This window comes from Dasypus novemcinctus, chromosome 19, assembly GCF_030445035.2.
Source record: "Dasypus novemcinctus isolate mDasNov1 chromosome 19, mDasNov1.1.hap2, whole genome shotgun sequence".
Lineage (NCBI taxonomy): Eukaryota > Metazoa > Chordata > Mammalia > Cingulata > Dasypodidae > Dasypus > Dasypus novemcinctus.
The window spans coordinates 47798120-47818968 of record NC_080691.1 but is presented as its reverse complement, the minus strand read 5'-3'; the positions used below and the strand labels follow the sequence as shown (position 1 = coordinate 47818968).

Sequence of the window (20849 nt, the reverse complement as noted above, 5' to 3'; positions counted from 1 at the left end):
GGATTTCTCATTAGAAACCATGGAGGCCAAAAGACAGAAGGATGGTGTACTTAAAATGCTTAAAGAAAAAAATATGTCAGCAAAGAGTTCTATACCCAGCAAAAATGAAAGAGAAAGTAAGAATTTTACAGATAAACCAAGGCTGAAAGAGTTAATTACCAGAAGAACTGGCCTACGAGAAATGCTAAAGGGAGTCCTTCAGGTAGAAATAAAAGGACCCTGGAAAACAGTAAACTGAAGCCATCAGAAGAAATGAAGAACAATGGTAAAGATAACTACATAGGAAAATATTAAATCCTGTACTGTACATTTGCTTTCTAACACACACCCACCCCCATATGACTTAACAAGTAAATGTGTAAAATAACATTTAAATCTATGAATGGAATACAATGTATAAAGATGTATTTTGAAACAACAATATAAAGGGGTAGGCATGGAGATAAATAGGAATAGAGAGTTTGTACACTATTAAAACTAGGTACTAGTCAAACTAGGTTATTACCTGTTTAAGATGTTAGGTGTAATTATGAAAGTAACCTCTAAGAAAATACCTTTAAACTATACAGAAAAGGAAAAGAAAAAAGCAATTAAAATAGTAAAGTACAAAAAAGCAATTAAATACAAAAAATAGGCAGTAATGAAGTAATTACCCGTATATGTTACACCTCGGTTTGGCGGTTGCTCAGAAAATTAAACAGAATTACCATATGACCCAGCAAGTCTTCTCCTAGGAATGTATCCGAAAGAACTCAATCGATGAATGGATAACAAAATGTGATATATCTATACAATGGAGTATTATTCAGCTATAAAAAGAAGTGCATGATACAACTGGATAAACCTAAAAGACATCATGTTGAGTGAAAGGAGCCAGACATAAGTGGACAATATTGTAAAATTCTCTTACATGAAATGCTTAGAATAAGCAAATTCAGGGAAACAGAAAACAGAAAGTGGTAACCATAGTGGGGAGGGGATGAGAAGTTATTGTTAAATGAGTATGAGTTTTGGTTTGGGATCCTGAAAATAGCCTGAAAATAGTGGTGAAAGTTACACTGTACTGTCAATGTACTTAATGACAAAGAACTGTCCACTCAAAATGGTTAAAATTATTTTTATGTTATGTATAATTTACACAACTAAAAATAAACTATTTTAAAAAATAATAACAACCATGAACCACCCACACATTTTTGAAGATGTGGAGAAACTGGAACCCTCACACACAGTTGGTGGGAATGTAAAATGGTGAACCATATAAAAGCCAGCAATTCCACTCCTAGGTATCTACCCAAGAGAACAGAAAGCATATGCCCATTCAAAAACTTGTCCACGAAGGTTCACAGAAGCATTAGTCGTAACAGCCAAAAAGTGGAAACAATACAAATGTGCATCAACTAACAAAAAGATAAAATATGGCCTATTATTCTGCCATAAAAGAAATGAAATTCCAATAAATTTCACAACATGGGTGAGCCTTGAAGACATCATGCTAAGTGAAAGAAGCCAGATACAAAAAGTCACATATTGTATGATTCCATTTATATGAAATGTTCAGAAGAGGCAGAGAGACAGAAAACAGACTAGCAGTTATTGGGAAGGTGGGGAGGAGGGGGAAATGGGGAGTGACAGCTAATGGGTACAGGGTTTCCTTTTGAGGTGATGAAAACGTTCCGGAATTAGATAGTGATGATCAATGCACAACTTTGTGACTATACTAAACACCATTAAAATGAACACTTCAAATGGCAGAACTTTACGGTATACAAATTATATCTCAATAAGCTGTTTTTAAAAAGATACATGTTCGCAAAGGAATACATGAGCATGGAAAACGGTTTGAAAGGTTAATGTTGGTTGACAACATTGGTGATGGGGTATTGGAGGGAGGTGCGCAAGGGTTGAGGGAGGAAGGAGGAGATACATGGGGGGAAAAATATTATAAACATATCCTAGCCAGGAGGCCCTTGAAGGGAGGGACTGGGCAAGGCTGAATGAGAGTACAAGGAAGTTGAGTACAAAGATTCAAAATGAGAGAACTTGGGTGGAGATTCTGGCAGGTAATTCCTAACAGCGGAGAATTAGCACATCTGAATAACTGTAATGATTTCAGTCCATGGAGTTCGCAGAAAATGCATCCTGCCAGAAAATGGAACTGGCAGAAGAAAAGATCAGCAAACCTAAAGATAACAGAAATTATCCAGTGTAAGAAGCAGAAAGAAAAAATATTTCTCATATATTTTAAGACTAGCCCTATCCCACACAAGAATTTTTTAAAAAAAGAAGAGGGGGAATTGGATGTGGATCAAGCAGTTGGGTGTCCCCCTACCACAGAAGGCACCTAAGAGTTGCCTCCTGGTAGTCTCCTTATTGCTCAAAAGTGGGCTTTCTCTAAGCCCAGCTCACCATATAAATACATTACCTTCCCTCCAGCGTGGGACATGACTCCAGGGATGAGCATCCCTGACACCGAGGAATTACTACCAAGCACCAACTAACAATGCAACTGGAAAAACACCTGGACCAAAAGGGGGAGACAAATGAGTTTATATGGCTAAGAGACTTCAAAGTGAGTCAGGAGGTCATTCCAGAGGTTACGCTTATGCACATCTCAACAGGATCTCTTTGACAGCCAAAGTAGATACTACCCAAAAGAGTGGGGCTCCTGAGGGCCCTGGAGACATCCAGACACTATAGTCAAGGCAGATAGCTCAGGAGTTCGGTGTCTTGCCAGTGGGCCCTACTTTGGAATTTATGCTCCCCAGAGTGACAGAGTTGGACTCAGTTATGGTTTCCCTACACATGGCTCTTCTGTCCTTCTATTTGAACTTACAATTAGTACTAGAGCTGGTAGGTATACATCCAAGAGACTTAAATCTTTGGGCTGTCCATGTGCCAGCTGGGCCCTGAATCTCATTAGAGTTGCAACACCTACTCTCCAGCTCATTGGTCTCACCCAGGACAACTAACATGGAGGTGACAATGGACAATTACCATACCAAGGAACCAAGACAGTTTACAACTGCTAGCAAGAGAGTCCCATCCATTGGCCCTATGGGATCATAGCCCCCCTCAATTAGAGGTGGAGTGGACATCCCCATCCCAGAACTCTCAGGACTGGGGAATGAACTATGGACTAAAACAGACTTGCTGGTATTCTACTTACAGTGATTCTAGCAACGGAAGAAATTTTATCATTGACATGGAGGCAGTGGTCACTGGAAAGGGAAAAACAGGTGTATTAAGGGGGCATTTTTGGGGCTTAGGAATTGTCCTCAATGGCATTGCAACGACAGATACAGTCCATTATAAATCTTGCCATAACCCACAGAATTGCATGGGAGAGAGTGTAAACTACAATATAAACTTTAATCCATGCTTAGCGGCAAAGCTCCAAAATGCTCCAAATTGCAACAAATGTACCTCACTAATGAAAGATGTTATTAATATGGGAAAATGTGGGAGATGTGGGGAGCAGGGTACATGGGAATTCTCTATATTTTTTATGACATTAATATAATGTAAGTATCTTTTTTAAAAATTAAGTAAATAAAATGAAAAATAATAATAAATAAAAATTGAAAAAAGAAGGGGATATGAATGTGGCTCAAACAGATGAGTGCTGCCTGCCTACCACACAGGAGGTCCTGAGTTTGGTTCTCAGTTCCTCCTAAGGAAGACAAGCAAGACAGCAATCTGATATGATAGGCTGGAACAGCAAACTGACAAAACAAAATGACACAAAGAGATGATGCAAAGAGACACAACAAGGAATCACAATGAGAGACACAATAAGCAGGGAGTGGAAGTGGCTTAAGCGATTAGGGGCCTCCCTCCCATATGGGAGGTCCTAGGTTCAGTTCCCTGCCGTGCCTTCTAAAAAAAAAACAAAAAAAGATGAGCACACAATGAATAGACACAGATAGCAAACAGCTAGCGCAAACAACAAGGCAGGGGGAAACAAACCTTAGAAAAAGGAGAAAGGGCAGCGGACTTGGCCCAGTGGTTAGGGCATCCGCCTACCACATGTGAGGTCCGCCAAACCCCGGGTCTCCTTGACCCGTGTGGAGCTGGCCCATGTGCAGTGCTGACGCGCACAAGGAGTGCCGTGCCACGCAGGGGTGTCCCCCATGTTGGGGAGCCCCATGCGCAAGGAGTGCGCCCTGTAAGGAGAGCCACCCAGCACGAAAGAAAGTGCAGCCTGCCTAGGAATGGTGCCGCACACACGGAGAACCAAGACAACAAGATGACACAACAAAAAGAAACACAGATTCTTATTTTTGCTGCTGACAACAACAGAAGCAGACAAAGAAGACGCAGCAAATAGACACAGAGAACAGACTACTGGGGGGGACGGGGAGGGGAGAATAAATAGATAAATCTTTTAAAAAAAAGGAGAAAGGAGAGGATGTAGCTCAAATAGTTGAGTGCCTGCTTCCCATTACGAGATCCTGGGTTGAGCACCTGCTTCCCATATACGAGGTCCGGGGTTTGATCCCTGGTACCACCTAAAAGCAAACAAACAAATAAACAAAAAACCCCAACTCTCACTGGGGAGTGGATGTAGCTCAGTGTTCAAGCACCTACTTCCCATGTATGAGATTCTGAGTTCATTCCACAGTTAACTCCTAAAAAATAAATACATAAGTAAAAACAAGAAGAAAATTTATTATCTGTGCTCAAGAAATTTTGGTCCGGGAAGCGGATCTGGCTCAACTGACAGAGCGTCCGCCCAACATATGCGAGACCCAGGGTTCAAATCCAGGGCCTCCTGACCCATGTGGTGAGCCAGTCCACGTGCAGTGCTGATGCACGCAAGGAATGCCATGCCATGCAGGGGTGTCCCCTGTGTAGGGGAGCCCCCTATGTGCAAGGAGTGCACCCCTGCAAGGAGAGCCATCCTGCATGAAAAAAGTCCAGCCTGTCCAGAAGTGGCGCCGCACACACAGAGTGCTGACACAGCAAGGTGACGCAACAAAAAGAGACACAGATTCCTGGTGCTGCTGACAAGAATGCGAAGGGACACAGAGAGCAGACAATGGGGGGGGGGCGGGACACAAATAAAATAAATCTTAAAAAAAAAAAAGGAATTTTGCTCCTATGTTGAAGGAGTGTATACAGAAACTCTACTTTCTGCATGATTTTTCTGTAAACCTACAACTATATGAATGAATAAATAACTGGACAGACAGATGAAAGAAGAGAGTGAGGAAAGAAAGAAAGGAAGAAAGGCATGGAGGGAGGGTGGAAGGGAGTGTGGGAGGGAGAGGGAAGATTCTTGGTCCTGTTGGGGTAGAACCAAAGATGCCACTTCAAGGGAGGATAGAGAGTGGAGAACAGTACAACAACATCTTAAGTAGAAGTGTATCTTAGGGACAGAAATGGGACATTTCTTGGGAGGACTGTGCTCTGGAAAAAAGCAGCCTCAACAGACCACCCAGTAATTCATGGTGGAAGATACACCACTGGAAAATGGCCTTTTTGGAATTTTTCCCAAAAACATGAGAAGGGAAAGAAAAAAGGAACGACTCTTTTTTTTCTTTTTTTTTTACTTTCTTCATGTTTTTGTAATTTGTTTTTATGACTTTAATTTTTTACAGATATTTCTTGATTAATCTTAACACCGCTGCCAATTTCTTTGCATGCCTCTTACCTACAGCTTTTTTACTTCTGTGAAGGCTCAGTTCTTTGGAAAATAAGGCGGGTGAGACAGGGCTTTTTTTAAAGAGACAATATTTTCCCCCTTGACTATTTTGTTTTCCCTAGGCTACAAGCACAATAGACAAACTTGAAATTTAATCTTAATCTCTTAAACCCTTAATGTCCAAACAAACACATCAAATTAAAAAAAAAAAAGGTGGAGGCATACAAGGGGAAAAGGGGAAGCAAAAGGCACAAAATGCACATTCCTTCCGAAGTTGGGGACATGCTCACTTGTTTTCTGGAAGATAAAAAAAGTCTTTAGTGGTAAGAGTCCCTTCCTTTAGCGGGTAAAACGTTTTGCAATGCCAGCGTACAATTAAAGGGACTTTGAAATTGGTGTGGGGTCAAGTACAAATGGAGTGAAGACCTTTTGCAGAGCAAACCAGGGACTAAGCCATCATGTTCTCTACAATGCGGGCAGCTTTGCCTCACCCTCTAGGGGCACCCAATATATTGAATGACTTTTCAGGAAGCCACACACCTGCTAAGCACTGTGGATTCAGGAAGACAGTTCCTACCCCCAAAATGTCACCATCTCGAGGAGGGAGCCAACAAAATCAAGGGTGCTGAATCTTAAATGAATAGGGAGCTGAATAAGTCTGCAAAAGGCTAGGGAGCAAGAGAGCCTTTCAGGCTAGGTATGCGCTGAGCTGAGTTCTAAGACTATAATAGGATGAAGTGAAAGAACATTCCAGGCAGGAGGCAAGATGACGAGAGAGATTTCAAGGGACTCCAGCTGTTCAGCACAGCTCAACCAAGCCCCTAAAAAGAGGTGGGGGGATGGAAAGGGAGGCCAGAGTCCAGTGTTGAGGTGTCCAGGGTTAAGCTAAGGAGCCTAGATTTTATTATGGTGGTCATGAGAGCAGATGAACAATTTTATTTATTTTTAAAGATTTATTTATTTATCTCCCCTTCCCCCCCTCCCCGCCCCAGTTGTCTGTTCTCTGTCTATTTGCTGTGTGTTCTTCTTTTTGTCCACTTCTGTTGTTGTCAGCAGCACAGGAATCTGTGTTTCTTTTTGTTGCATCATCTTGTTGTGTCAGCTCTCCATGTATGCGGGTGCCATTCTTGGGCAGGCTGCCCTTTTTTCATGGTGGGCGGCTCTCCTTACGGGGCGCACTCCTTGCGTGTGGGGCTCCCCTATGCGGGGGGCACCCCTGCGTGGCACGGCACTCCTTGTGTGCATCAGCACTGCGCATGGGCCAGCTCCACACGGGTCAAGGAGGCCCGGGGTTTGAACCGTGGACCTCCCATGTGGTAGGTGGACGCCATATCCACTGGGCCAAGTCCACTTCCCAGATGAACGATTTTAAGTGGGAACCCAACTATCAACAGATTAACATTTTAGAAAAAGGGATGTAGGAGCAAACCTCTGGATTTAGCCAAAAAATAAAAGAACTACAATGAAATTGGGAAAAATTATAAATAGCCAGTAAATCTGGACTCCCTTCTCTCATAGATGCATTTCCTTTATTGGTCACCAAATTATTCTTTGAAAAGACAGAACTCGGAGGAAGCTGAGAGAAGTCAGTCCTCAGAATGTAAAAATGAGTATTATGAAGAATTAGAGGTTACACTGATCATTTTAATTTAAGATGTTTTAAAAATATGTTTTCCAGGAAGATGGAGGACAAAAAAGACATGGGACTCTCTTCTCACCAGAAAAATAGCAAGACAACAGGCAGAAATAGACTGGAAAAAATGTTTCCAGGTTTAGGAACCAGGGGAAGGCTAGACACCAACCAGAAGAGAGAAAGGCAAGGGAAAAGAATCACAAGAGCAAAACTGAGTTAAAAGTTGCAGAAACAACTGCCAGCGCCCTCCCCCACCTTACAGACATTTTTAAATTTCCAGGCCTCCAGACCAGAGGCTACAGACAAAGGGAGCTCCAGAGATCCACCTCGCCAGGAAAGAAGAGCAAGAGGGACACAGCCTGAAGATGACACAGCTTTTGACCCACAGATTAGGTCTCCTGTGTCCCACAAGCCCTTCCAGGACGAGTGCCATTGTTTGCTTTAGGAGCCATTAAGGGACTAAAGATATCCCATTCTCTGAATTTACCTATTGACCTGGACTGATTGTTGAGGACAAAAGTTATCCTACATAGGAATTATTTCCTATCTAGGAAAAGAGAGGGGGCTGCCAGCAAAGGTTGAAAAACTGCCTCTGAGAAAGTCTCAATTACAAGGCTCTTAGCCTCCAGGTAGGAACCTCTGTCACATTTATCCGGTCCTAGTTGCAGTAAACGCACTCTAACCAGGCACTGAACTGAGAGGGCTGCCAAAGAGCACCATCTGCTGGCAGAGCAAGGAAGTGCACGTGAGGAAATTAAATGTAAATAAGTGAGAGGCTTTTTCCAGTACAGCATCCCACCTCAAGACCCTTGGAAGCAGGTCTGCAACCCATTACTGGGTCCAGGGTCCAGATTTGAGCAAGTAACAGGGACAATCCCAAAGACCCAGAACAGGATGAACCAAGAATCGAAGAACAGCAGTAACACAGAGCCTCCCACCATTAAATCCCTATGAAAGAGAAACTGAGCATCTGAGCAAACTAACCATCCCAATCAGATACCTAGACATTAGCAAAAAATTACATGTCATACTAAGGAAATGAAGAAATGGCCCAAACACAGGAATATCTCAAAGCCCCAGATGAGACACAGGATTTGAGAAAACTAATCAACAAGTTTCACACAAATTTCCAAAATCAAATTAATGAGTTGGAAGAGAGTGTAGCTAAAGAGATAAGGAACATCAAGAAGATACTGAGTGAGCCCAAAGAATTTCCAAATCTGAATAGGAAAGTAACAGAGTTCATGGGACTAGAAGACATGACAGGTGGGATCAAAACACCATACCAAATATACTGTGTAAATATTGTATGGTTAAAAAAAAAGTATAGGTATCCAGTAAATTTAATTGAGAAATGTATGTTTTACTCAACTGTTTTTCTTTTTAGTTTTAAATTATTTATATTTTCAATTATTAAATGTACAAAATAAAGTTTAAAAAAAAACAATAGAGGCATACAACAGAAGACTCGAAATGATAGAAGATTAAGTGATGCACAAGACAGAAGAGCTGAAATTGAGAAAAGAATGGAAAAAAATGAGAGGCTCAGGGAGTTGAACAACAACATGAAACAGCAAAATACGTGTCATGGGAGTTCCAAAAGGAAAAGACAAAGGAAAAGGGACAGAAAGAGTATTTGAGGAAATAATGGCTGGAAATTTCCCAACTCCATGAAATCAATGAACATACATGTCCAAAAAGCAGAGCAGACCCCAACCAGAATAAATGCAAACAGACCTACTCCAAGACACATGCTACTCAGAATGTCAAATGTCAAAGATAAAGAAAAAATTCTGAGAGCAACAAGGAGAAACAAACCATCACATAGAAAGGATGCCCAGTAAAAGACTTAGTAGAGATTTCTCATGAGAAATCATGGGGGCAAGAGGAGAGTGTTATGATACAATTAGGACACGGAACGAGAAAAAAACTGCCAGCTGACAATTCTTTATCCACCAAAATTGTCCTTGAAATACAAAGGTGAGTATAAAATATTCACAAGCAAAGAGAAACTGAGAGCTCATATAAAAAATTTTTAAAAAAAAAAGGATATGCCTTTGCAGGAAATATTAAATATATAAAGAAATATTATAGCCTAAAAGAAAAAGATGGAAGAAAGAGGCTTGGAGGAGAGTACAGAAGACAAGAATAGCAGAGAGGATAACCAAAAGAGTAAAAAGGCAGACAAAAATAAGACATATTAAAACCAAAGAACAAAATGGGTGGAAGTAAATAATGCACTTATATTATCAAATTATGTATGGATTAAGCTCACCAGTCAAAAGATACAGGCTGACAGAATGGATAAAAAACATAAGCCATTCATATGTTGCCTACAAGAGACTCACATTAGGGAGTGGAGGTGGCTCAAGGAATTAGGCACCTCCTTCCCACATGGGAGGCCCCGGTTAAGTTCCTGTTGCCTCCTAAAAAGAAGACACCCAAGCAAAGGGGGAGGGGTAAATAAATAAAAATAAAGAAATCTTAAAAAAAAAAAAGAGAGAAAGACTCACATTAGACCCAGGGACACAAACCAGCTGAAAGTGAAAGAAAGGGTGGAAAATGCAAATAGTAACCAAAGAAGAGCAGGGGCAGCTATAATAATATTGGACAAAACAGGCTTTAAGTGCAAAAAAGTTATGAGAGATACAGAAGGGCCTTACATGTTAATAAATCAGACAATCCACCAAGAAGAAATAACAGTCATAAATATCTATGTACCTAACCAGGGTGCCCCAAAATACATGAGGTAAGCTCTGGCAAAACTGAAGGGAGAAACAGTCATCCTACAATAACAGAGACTTCAACAATCAACTCACAACCCTAGATAGAACAACCAGACAGAAGATCAAGAAGGAAACAGAGAATTAAACAAAATGATAAACGAGCTAGACCTAAAAGACATATGTAGGACGTTGTATCCCAAATCAGCAGGATATACATTCTTCTCAAGTGCTCAGCAATCTTTCTTCAGGATAGACCACATGTTAGGTCACAAGGCAGGTTTCGATAAATACAGAAAGGGTGAAATTATACATAGCACCTTTTCAGATCACAGTGGAATGAAACTGTATATCAATTAAAAAAGCCACAGATGTGGCTCAAGTGATAGGGCTTCCACCTACCATATGGGATGACCCGGGTTCAATCCCTGGGGCCTCCTGATGAAAAAGAAGAGAACGCGTCAACTCACGGCAAGCCAATGCCTGCACAAGTGAGTCACACAGCAAGATGATGATGCAACAAAAAAAGAGAGATGAAGGGGAGAGCCAAGGTGAAGTGCAACAGAAACCAAGAACTGAGGTGGCACAGCTAACAGGGAACCTCTCTCCTTATCAGAGGCTTCCAAAATGGAATTCCTGTGAATCCTAGAGGAGAAAAAATGAGAAGAGAAGACCAAAAAAGAAATATACACAGAAGATCACATAGAGAATGGATACAGACAGCAAAAACAGCAGGGTGCGGGGAGGAGAATAAAGAAATAAATAAAATTTTTTAAAAAATCAAAGGGCAAGCGGCAAATTCACAAATGTGTAGAGGCTGAACAACACACACCTAAATATTCAGTGGGTCAAAGAAGAAGTTGTAAGCAAAATTAGTAAATATATTGAGATGACTGAAAACAATAACACAACTTATCAAAACTTTTGGGATACAGTGAAGGCAGTGCTGGGAGGGAAATTTATAGTCCTAAACAGCTATATTTTAAAAAAAGAAACAGCTAAAATCAAAGACCTGGGATGCAGACTTGGCCCAGTGGATAGGGCGTCCGTCTATCACATGGGAGGTCTGCGGTTCAAACCCCGGGCCTCCTTGACCCATGTGGAGCTGGCCCACGTGCAGTGCTGATGCACACAAAAAGTGCCATGCCACACAGGGGTGTCCCCCGCATAGGGGAGCCCCACGCGCAAGGAGTGCGCCCTGTAAGGAGAGCCGCCCAGTGCAAAACAAAGTGCAGCCAGGAATGGCACCCCACACATGGAGAGCTGACTCAGCAAGATGACGCAACAAAAAGAAATACAGATTCCCAGTGCCGCTGACAACAACAGAAGCGGACAAAAAGAAGAACATGCAGCAAATGGACAGAGAGAACAGACAACTGGGACAGGGAGGTGGGGAAGGGTAGAGAAATAAATATAAAAAATAATAAATCTTTAAAAATAAAAAAAATAAAAAAATAAAATCAAAGATCTAACTGAACAACTGGAGAAACTGGAAAAGGAACAGGAAACTATTCCCAAAGCAAGAAGGAAAGAAATAATAAAGATTAGAGCGGAAATAAATAAACTTGAGGGAAGCAGATTTGGCCCAACAGATAAGGCATCCACCCACCACATGCGACGGCCAAGGTTCAAACCCCGGACCTCCTGACCTGTGTGATGAGCTGGCCCACACACAGTGCTGATGCGTGCAACGAGTGCCATGCCACACAGGGGTGTCCCCCACGCAATGGATTGCGCCCAGTAAGAGCTGCCCAGCGTGTAAAAATTGTAGCCTGCCCAGGAATGGCGCCATGCACACGGAGAGCTGACGCAGCAAGATGACACAACAAAAAGAGGCACAGATTCTGGGTGCCGCTGACAAAAATACAGACGGACACAGAAAAACATGCAGCAAATAGACACAGAGAGCAGACAATTGTGGGGGGGAAGGGGAGAGAAATAAATAAAAAATAAACAAACAAACAAACAAAAGAACTTGAGAACAAAAAACCAATAGAGAAAATCAACAATACCAAGAGCTGGTTCTTTGAGAAGTTCAATAAAATGAACAAACCCTAAGCTAGTCTAACAAAGAAAAAAAAAAGATGCAAATAAATGAAACCAGAAATGAAAGGGAGAAGTTATGACTGACCCACGGATATAAAAAGGATCATAAGAGGATATTACGAGAAACTGTATGCCAATAAACTAGACAACCTAGATGAAACGGACAAATTCCTAGAAAGGCACAAACAAACCTACACTGATGCTACAAGAAAGACAAGAACTTAAAGCAATCAGAGATTGAATCAGTCATCAAAAATCTCCCAACAAAGAATGTCCAGGACGGATGGCTTCACAGGTGAATTCTACCAAGCATTTAGAGAAGAATTAACACCAATCCTGTTTAAACATCTCCAAAAATATTGAAGATGAGGGAAAATTACCCAACACATTTTATGAAGCCAATTACCACCCTAATACCAAAGCTAGATAAAGACTCTACAAGAAAAGAAATTACAGACCAAGCTAATGAAAAATTCTCAACAAAATACTTGCAAATAGAATCCAACAGCATATCAAAAGATTTATACACCATGACCAAGTGAGATTTATCCTTGGTATACAAGGTTGGTTCAACATAAGAAAATCAATTAATGTAATACACCATATTAACAAACTGAAGGGAAAAAACCACATGATCATCTCAATCGATGCATAAAAGGCATTCGACAAAATCCAGCATCCTTTCTTTCTTTCGTTGTGTGTCCCTCTGTATCTGCTTGTCTTCTCTTTATGCAGCATCAGGAACGGATCCGGGGATTGCCAGAGTGGAAGAGAAGTGCTCTATCTCTTGCACCACCTCAGCTCCACAGTCTGCTGCATCTCTTATTGTCTCTCCTGTGTCTCTTTTTGTTGCATCACCTTGCTGCACCAGCTCTCCACTTGGGCCAGCTTGCTGCATGGGCCAGCACCCCCACACAGGTTAGAACTCCTGCACAGTATAGCACTTCACTCGGGCCAGCTTGCCTTCACCATGGGGCCCTGGGAATTGAACCCTGGACCTCCTATATGGTATACAGGAGCCCAATCGCTTGAGCCACATCCGCTTCCCAGCATCCTTTCTTGATAGAAACATTTCAAAAGACAGAAATAGAAGGAAAACCCTTCAATATGCTAAAGGGCATATATGAAAAACCCATAGTGAACGTATTACTCAATTGGGAAAGGTTGAAAGCTTTCCTTCTAAGCTGGGGAACAAGACAAGGATGCCTACTGTCACCATTTTTATTCAACATTGTGCTAGAAGTTCTAACTATAGAAATTAAACCAGAAAAAAAAATAATAATAAAAGGCATCCAAATAGGAAAAGAAGTAAAACTCTCATTACTCACCAATGACATGATCCTAAATTTAGAAAATTCTGAAATGTCTATGACAAAGCTACTTAAACTATTAAATGGGTTCAGCAAAGTGGCACGATACAAGACCAATAAGCAAAAATCAGTAATGTTTCTGTACACTAGTATCGAACAATATGATTAGGAAATCAGGGAAAATTCTGTTAACAATAGAAACAAAAAGACTCAAATACCTAGGAATCAATTTAACAAAAGAGATACAGGACCTATATGCAGAGAACTATAAAATAATGCTAAAGGAAATCAATGAAGACCTAAACAAATGGAAAGATATTCCATGTTCGTGGATTGGAAGACTTAATATTGTGAAAATGTCATTCTTACCCAAACTGTTTTATGCCATATTGTTTAATGCAATACCAGTCTAAATTCCAACAGCCTACTTTACAGAAATAGAAAAGGCAATTTCCAAATTTATTTGGAAGGGAAAGTGTATCTGCATAGTCAAAAGCATTCTAAAAAAGAAGAGCAACAGAGGAGGAATTTCATTGTCTGACCTTGAAACATATTAAGAGACTACAATGGTCAAAACAGCATGGTACTGTTATAATGATAAACTCATTGATCAGTGGAACAGAACTGAGAGTCCAAAAATAAGCTCTCACTCCTATGGCCAACTGGTTTTCAGTAAATCTACCTAAGCCATGTTAACAGGACAAAACAGTCCCTTCAATAAATGGTGCTGAGAGAACTGAATATCTATAACCAAAAGAATGAAAGAGGACCCCTATCTCACTCTCTATAAAAGAATTAACTCAAATGGATCAAAAACCTAAATATAAAAGCCAAGACCATAAAATTACTAGAAGGAAATATAGGGAAACATCTTAAAGCCCTTGTGGTAGGTGGTGGTTTCTTGGATCTTATACCTGAAGCAAGAGCAAACAACAACAAAAAATAGATATATGGGACCTTCTCACAATTAAACACTTTTACACCTTAAAGGACTTTGTTAAAAGGGTGAAAAAGCAGCCAATTCAACGGGAAAAAATACTTGGCAATCACGTATCTGATAAGGGTTTAATATCTATGATAAAAATAAAGATGCTACAACTCAATAATAAAAAGACAAATGACCCAAGTAAAGAAGGGCAAAAGACTTGAATAGATATTTGTCCAAAGAAGAAATATAAAAGGCAAATAAACACATGAAAAAAATGTTCAACAACATCACTAAGGATTAGGGAAATGGAAATCAAAGCTACAATGAAAGAAAAAAAAGAAAAAAGCTACAATGAGATATCATTCCAAAACTATTAGAATGGTCATTATTAAAAAGACAGAGAACTACAAGTCTCAGAAAGGATGTGGAGAGAGAGAACACTTATTCATTGTTGGTAGGAATGTAGAATGGTAGTCACTGCAGAGGGCTGTTTGGCAGTTCTTAAAGAAGTTGAATATAGACTTGCCACGTGACCCTGCAATATACTATTGGGTATACACCCAGAAGAACTGAGAGCAGTGACACAGACATCTGCATCCCAATGTTCACAGCAGCATTATTCACAATTGCCAAAAGACAGAAGCAAGCTAGGTGTCCATCCACCGATAAATGGATAAACAAAATGTAGTGTCCATACACAATGGAATATCATGCAGCTGTAAGAAGAAATGAAGTCATGAAGCATACGACAACATGGATGAACCTGGAGAACATTATGTTGAGTGAAGCACGCCAGACACAAAAGGATACTGTATGACTGTGCTATTATGAACTAAATATATTATGTAAAGACATGGAATTAATAAGTAGAATATAGGTCACCAGATAATAGAATGAAGGTGAGAGAATGGAAAGCTGAATAAATATGTTAATACTACAAGATGTTAGTATGAGGCAAAAAAAAATTATGCTAAGTGAAAGAAACCAGACACAATGTATTATATACTGCATGATTCCACTTCTATAAATATATAAAAATCAATTGATAAAGATGAAATTAGATTAGTGGCTATATAGGGCTGGGGAAGGATAGAGGAATTGAGACATGACTGCTAAGAGATGTGGAGTTTTTGTTTTTGGAGTAATGAAATCGTTCTAAAATCTTTTGTGGTGATGAATGCACAACACTGATTATATTAAAAGCCACTGATTATACACTCTGGGTAGACTGTATGGTATGTGAATATATCTTGACAAAAATGCTTAAAAATGTTGCAGAAACTCTAAATCTTATTTGGTAGTTAAGAGTAGACCATCATGAATTTTAAAGACTTCAGGGACATGTGAGCATCTGTTATCATCTATCATTCTCTCAGTAACAGGCCCTAAGCCACTCCTCTCTCTCAGCACATCAGCAATATATTTTTTTAATCTGATTTTTTGATGGTCTGGCAGTTTCCGAGCAAAAGGCTGAGGCCACACAACATGAAAGATTTAGCTTGTATTTACCTCTGTAGCTGAGTCTAGTCTGTACTAAAAATTTCCACCTCCAGGGAATTTCCCTGCCAAGGCTTATTCTGTTGGTGCACACACACACACACAGAATCTCCTGACATTTTATATCCAGTAGGAAAGAGGCATTTAAGGAGGACTGGAATAGGAAGGTCTTTAAAAACCAGGCACATTTATGAGCACTTTCTCTCAGCTATGTGGTTGCCTATGGTTTGAGAAGGATGACCAGGAAGCAAACTCATATTTGCTCTTAAAATAATCTATATCTGAATCTTCTTATCAGCAAAAGCCCCAGGAACTTTTTCTTCACTCCTTGAAAACACAGAACAATAGATTCTGGGCTCTTTTATTTCGAAGACTCACGATAAGGAAGCAAATCTTTTATAGCCATTTACAATTAGCATACACCACCAAAAAAAGGATATAATTTTCTTAAAAGGACAGTCTGTTACCTGAGTGAACTTAGTTTTGTGACAAACTCCCTACACTGTCCCCATTTTTCTAAATATCCTAAGATCCACTTAACAATCCATTATGAACTGACAGAGAACCGCCCAGATTCCTTCTCCCAAATGTTACCACCCTCTCTGTCTTTGAGAAGGGACCATAAGCAAGCTCACCTGGCTGTTAGTGAGAAAAAACATTTTCTACCCCTGGCTGAAGAGGACTCTGTAGGCAAAGAGCTATTTAAATACCGATTTTGACTCCACAAGCTCCTTTCAAACCGCCCCCCCACCCCACCCCCACTGGAATTTATTGATGGGGAATCACAAGTACAGCAAAGAAAGGTGACTCGTCCAAAGCCATAAATCGGAGAAAAAGTACTTCTCCACCATCCAGACACTCCCGCACTGTTTACCGAGCTGGGCAGTTTGCATAATATGTGCACTGTTTACTGAGCTGGGCAGTTTGCATAACATGTGCACGTCAGCCATGTGATTTAAATATATACATGCTCATAAGGCAAGTCTTATGTATTATTAAAATCCAACTGACAGTTATTTTGAACCCAAGGAATACTATCACGTGAGTCATATGCAACACAAGTCCTAAGGTGCCAGCTCGGTTTTAAGTGCTAAGTCGGTTATAAAGAGAACTCCACTTCAGAGAAATCACTTTTCAAGACACACTGGCGGAAACACACCCCTAAAGTTCAAGTTCGAAACAGAAATTTTGATACAAACTTCACCTTACCCATAAAATTATTCTTCACACGCCACCATGCTGTATTTGAAATCAAATATTTGGACTGCTACCAAGCCACACAATGATAAAGCTTTTCTAGGGTACAATATTCACTTTCCTACTGAAAATGAATGTCAAGAAAATCCCTCCATTCCTGGAGTATACACAGGCGATTAAGAAGCATATCTGGGGTAAAGTTGCTGAGTCTTTAAAGACTCTGTTTTATGCACACTGAATCCCAGGGGAAAAAGGGTCAGGCAGTTGCTTACAGAAAAATTTTATCCAAATCGATACTGATATTCTTCTTTTCGCCATATGCCCTTCTGGTACTGGTTTGGATATTTTATAATGTACTTGTATTATTTTTATACCTTAGTTTTGAGCTCAAAAAGAGCTTCTGTAGACCCTTTGTTATCACCTACATTGCAAAAATAAAGTTCCCTTAAGCCACCAGAAATGACTTGATGTCTACCAAGCCCACAGCTCTGATTTCATCTCAAGATGCAACCCCCTGGGCTCTGCAACATTTATTAGTTTCTTGAATCTGATGTAACCTCCAGAAACACTTTCAATGGCTTCAGAAGCTCTTTTTACAACAAAAACATTTTTCCCTGGAATCAAAAGAAGGCATCGAATTTAAGGGAATTTATTCCGGCCCCTTCCTGTACTCGCCTGCGAGTTATCAAGGGCATCTACAAATCATGCTTCCCCGCATTTGAAAATCAGAGGAATTCTTGCTCGGGGGTGTAAACTGGCTGAAACTACCAGGAAACTGATTTCTTTTTCCAGTCGCCTCCAGGGAGAGGCCCAAGAATAAACTGGAATGTCTTAAACTTAACCACTTAAGCCATACGATTACCAGATTGCTGGAAATGCAAAATTCCCTCAGCAAAACGCCGGATTATTCTTATCCAACTGGATGTAATGGCTTTGCCTTTAAAAATTAAGCAAGTTTCGAGAAAATGGGCATTTCGCCAGCCTCGGGCTGACCTCCCAGCGCAGGGCGACGAGGATGGGGGGCGCGGACCGCGGTGGCAGCAGAGTCCTCAGGGCGCCAGCGGAGCTACCTGGGCGACAGCGCCGGCCCGCCGGGACGCGAAGAAGGCAAAGCGCGAGAAGTCAGGGCCGAGTGGCAGCCAGCACCTGGGGACTCGGCTAGGGGGGGACCCGCGGGCGGAGTCTCAAGCAAGCTGGACCCCAACACCAGCCAGGGCGGCCCGCGGGCCCTAGGGACCCGCCGCGCAGGTTGCGGGTCTGCCCTGGAGCCCGGGCGAGCGACTGCGCAGGCGCATACGCGGGCCGGGCGGGGGGCCTGGGCAGGGGACCGCGCAGGCGCGGGGCCCTTCGGGGTCTGCGGGGCCGCTCCGACCAGGCCGCGCGAGCGGAGCGGAGGAGAGGTAGACGGGTCCGCAAGCGCACTTGGAGAGTACCGGCCCTCGCTCTTACCGCGCGGCGCCGTCTCGCTCGCTCGCTGGCTCCGGGTTGGGGCCCGGGGGCGAGCTCGCCCGGTGGCGCGGCCCGAATCCGTTGAATCCGGCCTCAAGGTACCAGCCAACCCCGCGGCTCCGCTCTCCTGGCCCGCCCAGCCTCCCTCATAGCCTCCGCCTCCGGGCCGCCCCTGCCCCGCCCCTTCCTCACCCCGTTTGGCCGCCGCCACCTGCGCAGGCGCCACGCAGGCCCCTCCCACAGCCCGCGGACACAGGGGCCCGGCAGCCATTGCGCATGCGTCAGGTCTCGCGCTCTGTCTTTGAACCTTGGCATCTCCCGGAGGCTTCAAGGAGGCAGGCAGGTGGTACGTGCGGAGGCACGGGAGCCCCAGAAGCTTCCGCTGTTCACGACCGCGTGTTTATAGTGTACCAAGGACGGTGCTAGGCACGAGCAAGACTGGTGATGAAAACGTACAGCCCTACCCGGGGCAGCGGAAAACACAGACCATAAATAAGTGAACAACCCAAAAATGAAGCTAAATATCCTTTATCAAGTTAAGGAAGTCTTCTATTCACATGGAAAAGGAATCTACTGCAAATATCTTACGGGTCTTTTCCTTTGATCCTGTGAATTACATTAATAAATTTTTCTTTGATTACATCATTTTTATTACCTGCGGATATTCAATTTGGTCTTGATATTTTAAAACAGCTCTGGTTGTCTGTTCATACTTTATTTAGCATTTTTGTGTGTACATCATAAGTGAAGTTGGCCTGTGATTTTACTTTCTTTTTTGCTGTCCATATCTAGTTTGGCATTAAGCTTCTACTAGATTAACGAGCTAAGGAGACATCCATGTTCTTTATCTGGAAGATGATGTATAAGGTCAGGATATTGTCTTTTTTAATGTTTGGATGAACTTGCCCCTAAAATCAACCAACCCTGGTGTTTTCCTTTGGTGGTTTTGTTCTGTTCTGTTTTTGTGGGATTTTTGAAGGGAAGGTGCAGCTATTAAATGAAGCATTCCATTTCTTTAATGATTTTAAATCTAGACAGACTTTCTATTCCTGAGTCATTTTTACTAAGTTATGTTGTTTTAGGAAAGTGTCTGTTTTGTTGATGTTTTCAAATTCATTGGCTCTACTCCACTGCCACCAACAAGTCATACACTCTGCTAAAGGTCTTTTGTATTAAAGTGTACAGTGAAATATCAGACACACTCATGTCATCACAACCCACATCAACAGATAGGCTGTCCCCCATCACTTCCCTGTCCCCTCCCCTGCCACAGTAACCACCATTCTACCATCTAACCCAGAATTTGTTTTGACTGTTTTGAACTTTAAATAAATGGTTACATGCAATATTGAATTAGTTTCCTGTGACTGCTGTAAACAAATCACAAGAATGAATTAACTTTAAGAACATGCTATTCTGGGGGTACATAGAGTTCCAGACCTCCAGAGTAGCATTTACAGGTTACAGGGATTAGAACTGGATATCTCTGGGTGGCCATGATTCATCCCCCTGTAAGTATATATATACTTTTGTGTCTGCCTTTCTTCACTCAGTGTTACGTCTGTGAGATTCATCGGTCTCGTTGCATGTGTAGGTGGCTTATTCATTTTCATCGCTGGATAGTATTCCTTTGTATGAATATCCATGGATTCTTTCCATTTGGGTTGTAATAAGCAAAAAATGATCCCTGGATGTCTCCAGTGGAAAGCCACGCATTGTTAGAGCACAGGCTTCTGGGTTATCTGATTCTGACTTTGTAGGGGTTCTGGCACTTTTTACAAAAATTTCCTTTAAGCTCTTTTCCTACTCTAAGGTGTCATTAACTGATGGCAATGCAAGTGGTTTTGTCCAGGGGCAACCCTCCCCCACAGTGGAAGAGCCAGTTCTGCCTCCATTTGCAAGTTTATTTTGATAACCCTATTCTATAAGTATATCTGATCTTTGAATTCTCCTTTGAACTGACTGCAACATCTTACCAGTTACCTCCTTTAATGAACGAGTTTAATAAACCCTTGGACACATGCTTATTTTCTATTTGTGTGGAGAGCTCATGATTTTCTTTTTCTTTTTAAATTGCCCTTTAGCTGTAAGAATAAAGTTCCTGTGAACCTTCTTGCACACACCAAAGTACTTTTAAGGAGCAAACACTTAAACTAGATTTTCTGCTATTGAAATCCCAGAGCCAAAGAGCCATTTCATGCCACGCAGGAGGTTTGGCGCAGACTTTTCCTGACTACTGACTAGGAACTGTGCCTCCAGGCCCGGGAGGGGACGGAGATGACCCTGGCATACCCTCTAAGAGCCTTCTCTGGCTGGGAGCAGCTTCATGACTGGGTTCTAAATGGTGAGAGAACTGCTAGCACTTCTGGAGGAATTGGGGGGACTTTGAGGAGACTTGGCATTTGAGGAGGGTTTCCGT

At 41.7% G+C, this 20849-nt stretch overlaps 1 protein-coding gene across 3 annotated transcripts in view; it reads right to left on the bottom strand.

Annotated features, from left to right (window-relative positions):
• Nucleotides 1-18646, bottom strand: part of SPECC1L (sperm antigen with calponin homology and coiled-coil domains 1 like) — a 177276-nt gene extending 158630 nt beyond the window's left edge. Inside the window, exon 1 of one of the 3 annotated variants that reach the window (XM_004467699.5) lies at nt 18431-18646. The gene's annotated coding sequence lies outside the window, so the exon portion shown is untranslated. Of the gene's footprint in view, nt 1-17974; nt 18273-18430 lie in introns of those variants that run through there. The other 2 variants (XM_004467698.5, XM_012528691.3) reach the window with 2 other exon arrangements.
• Nucleotides 18647-20849: the final 2203 nt, after the last annotated feature.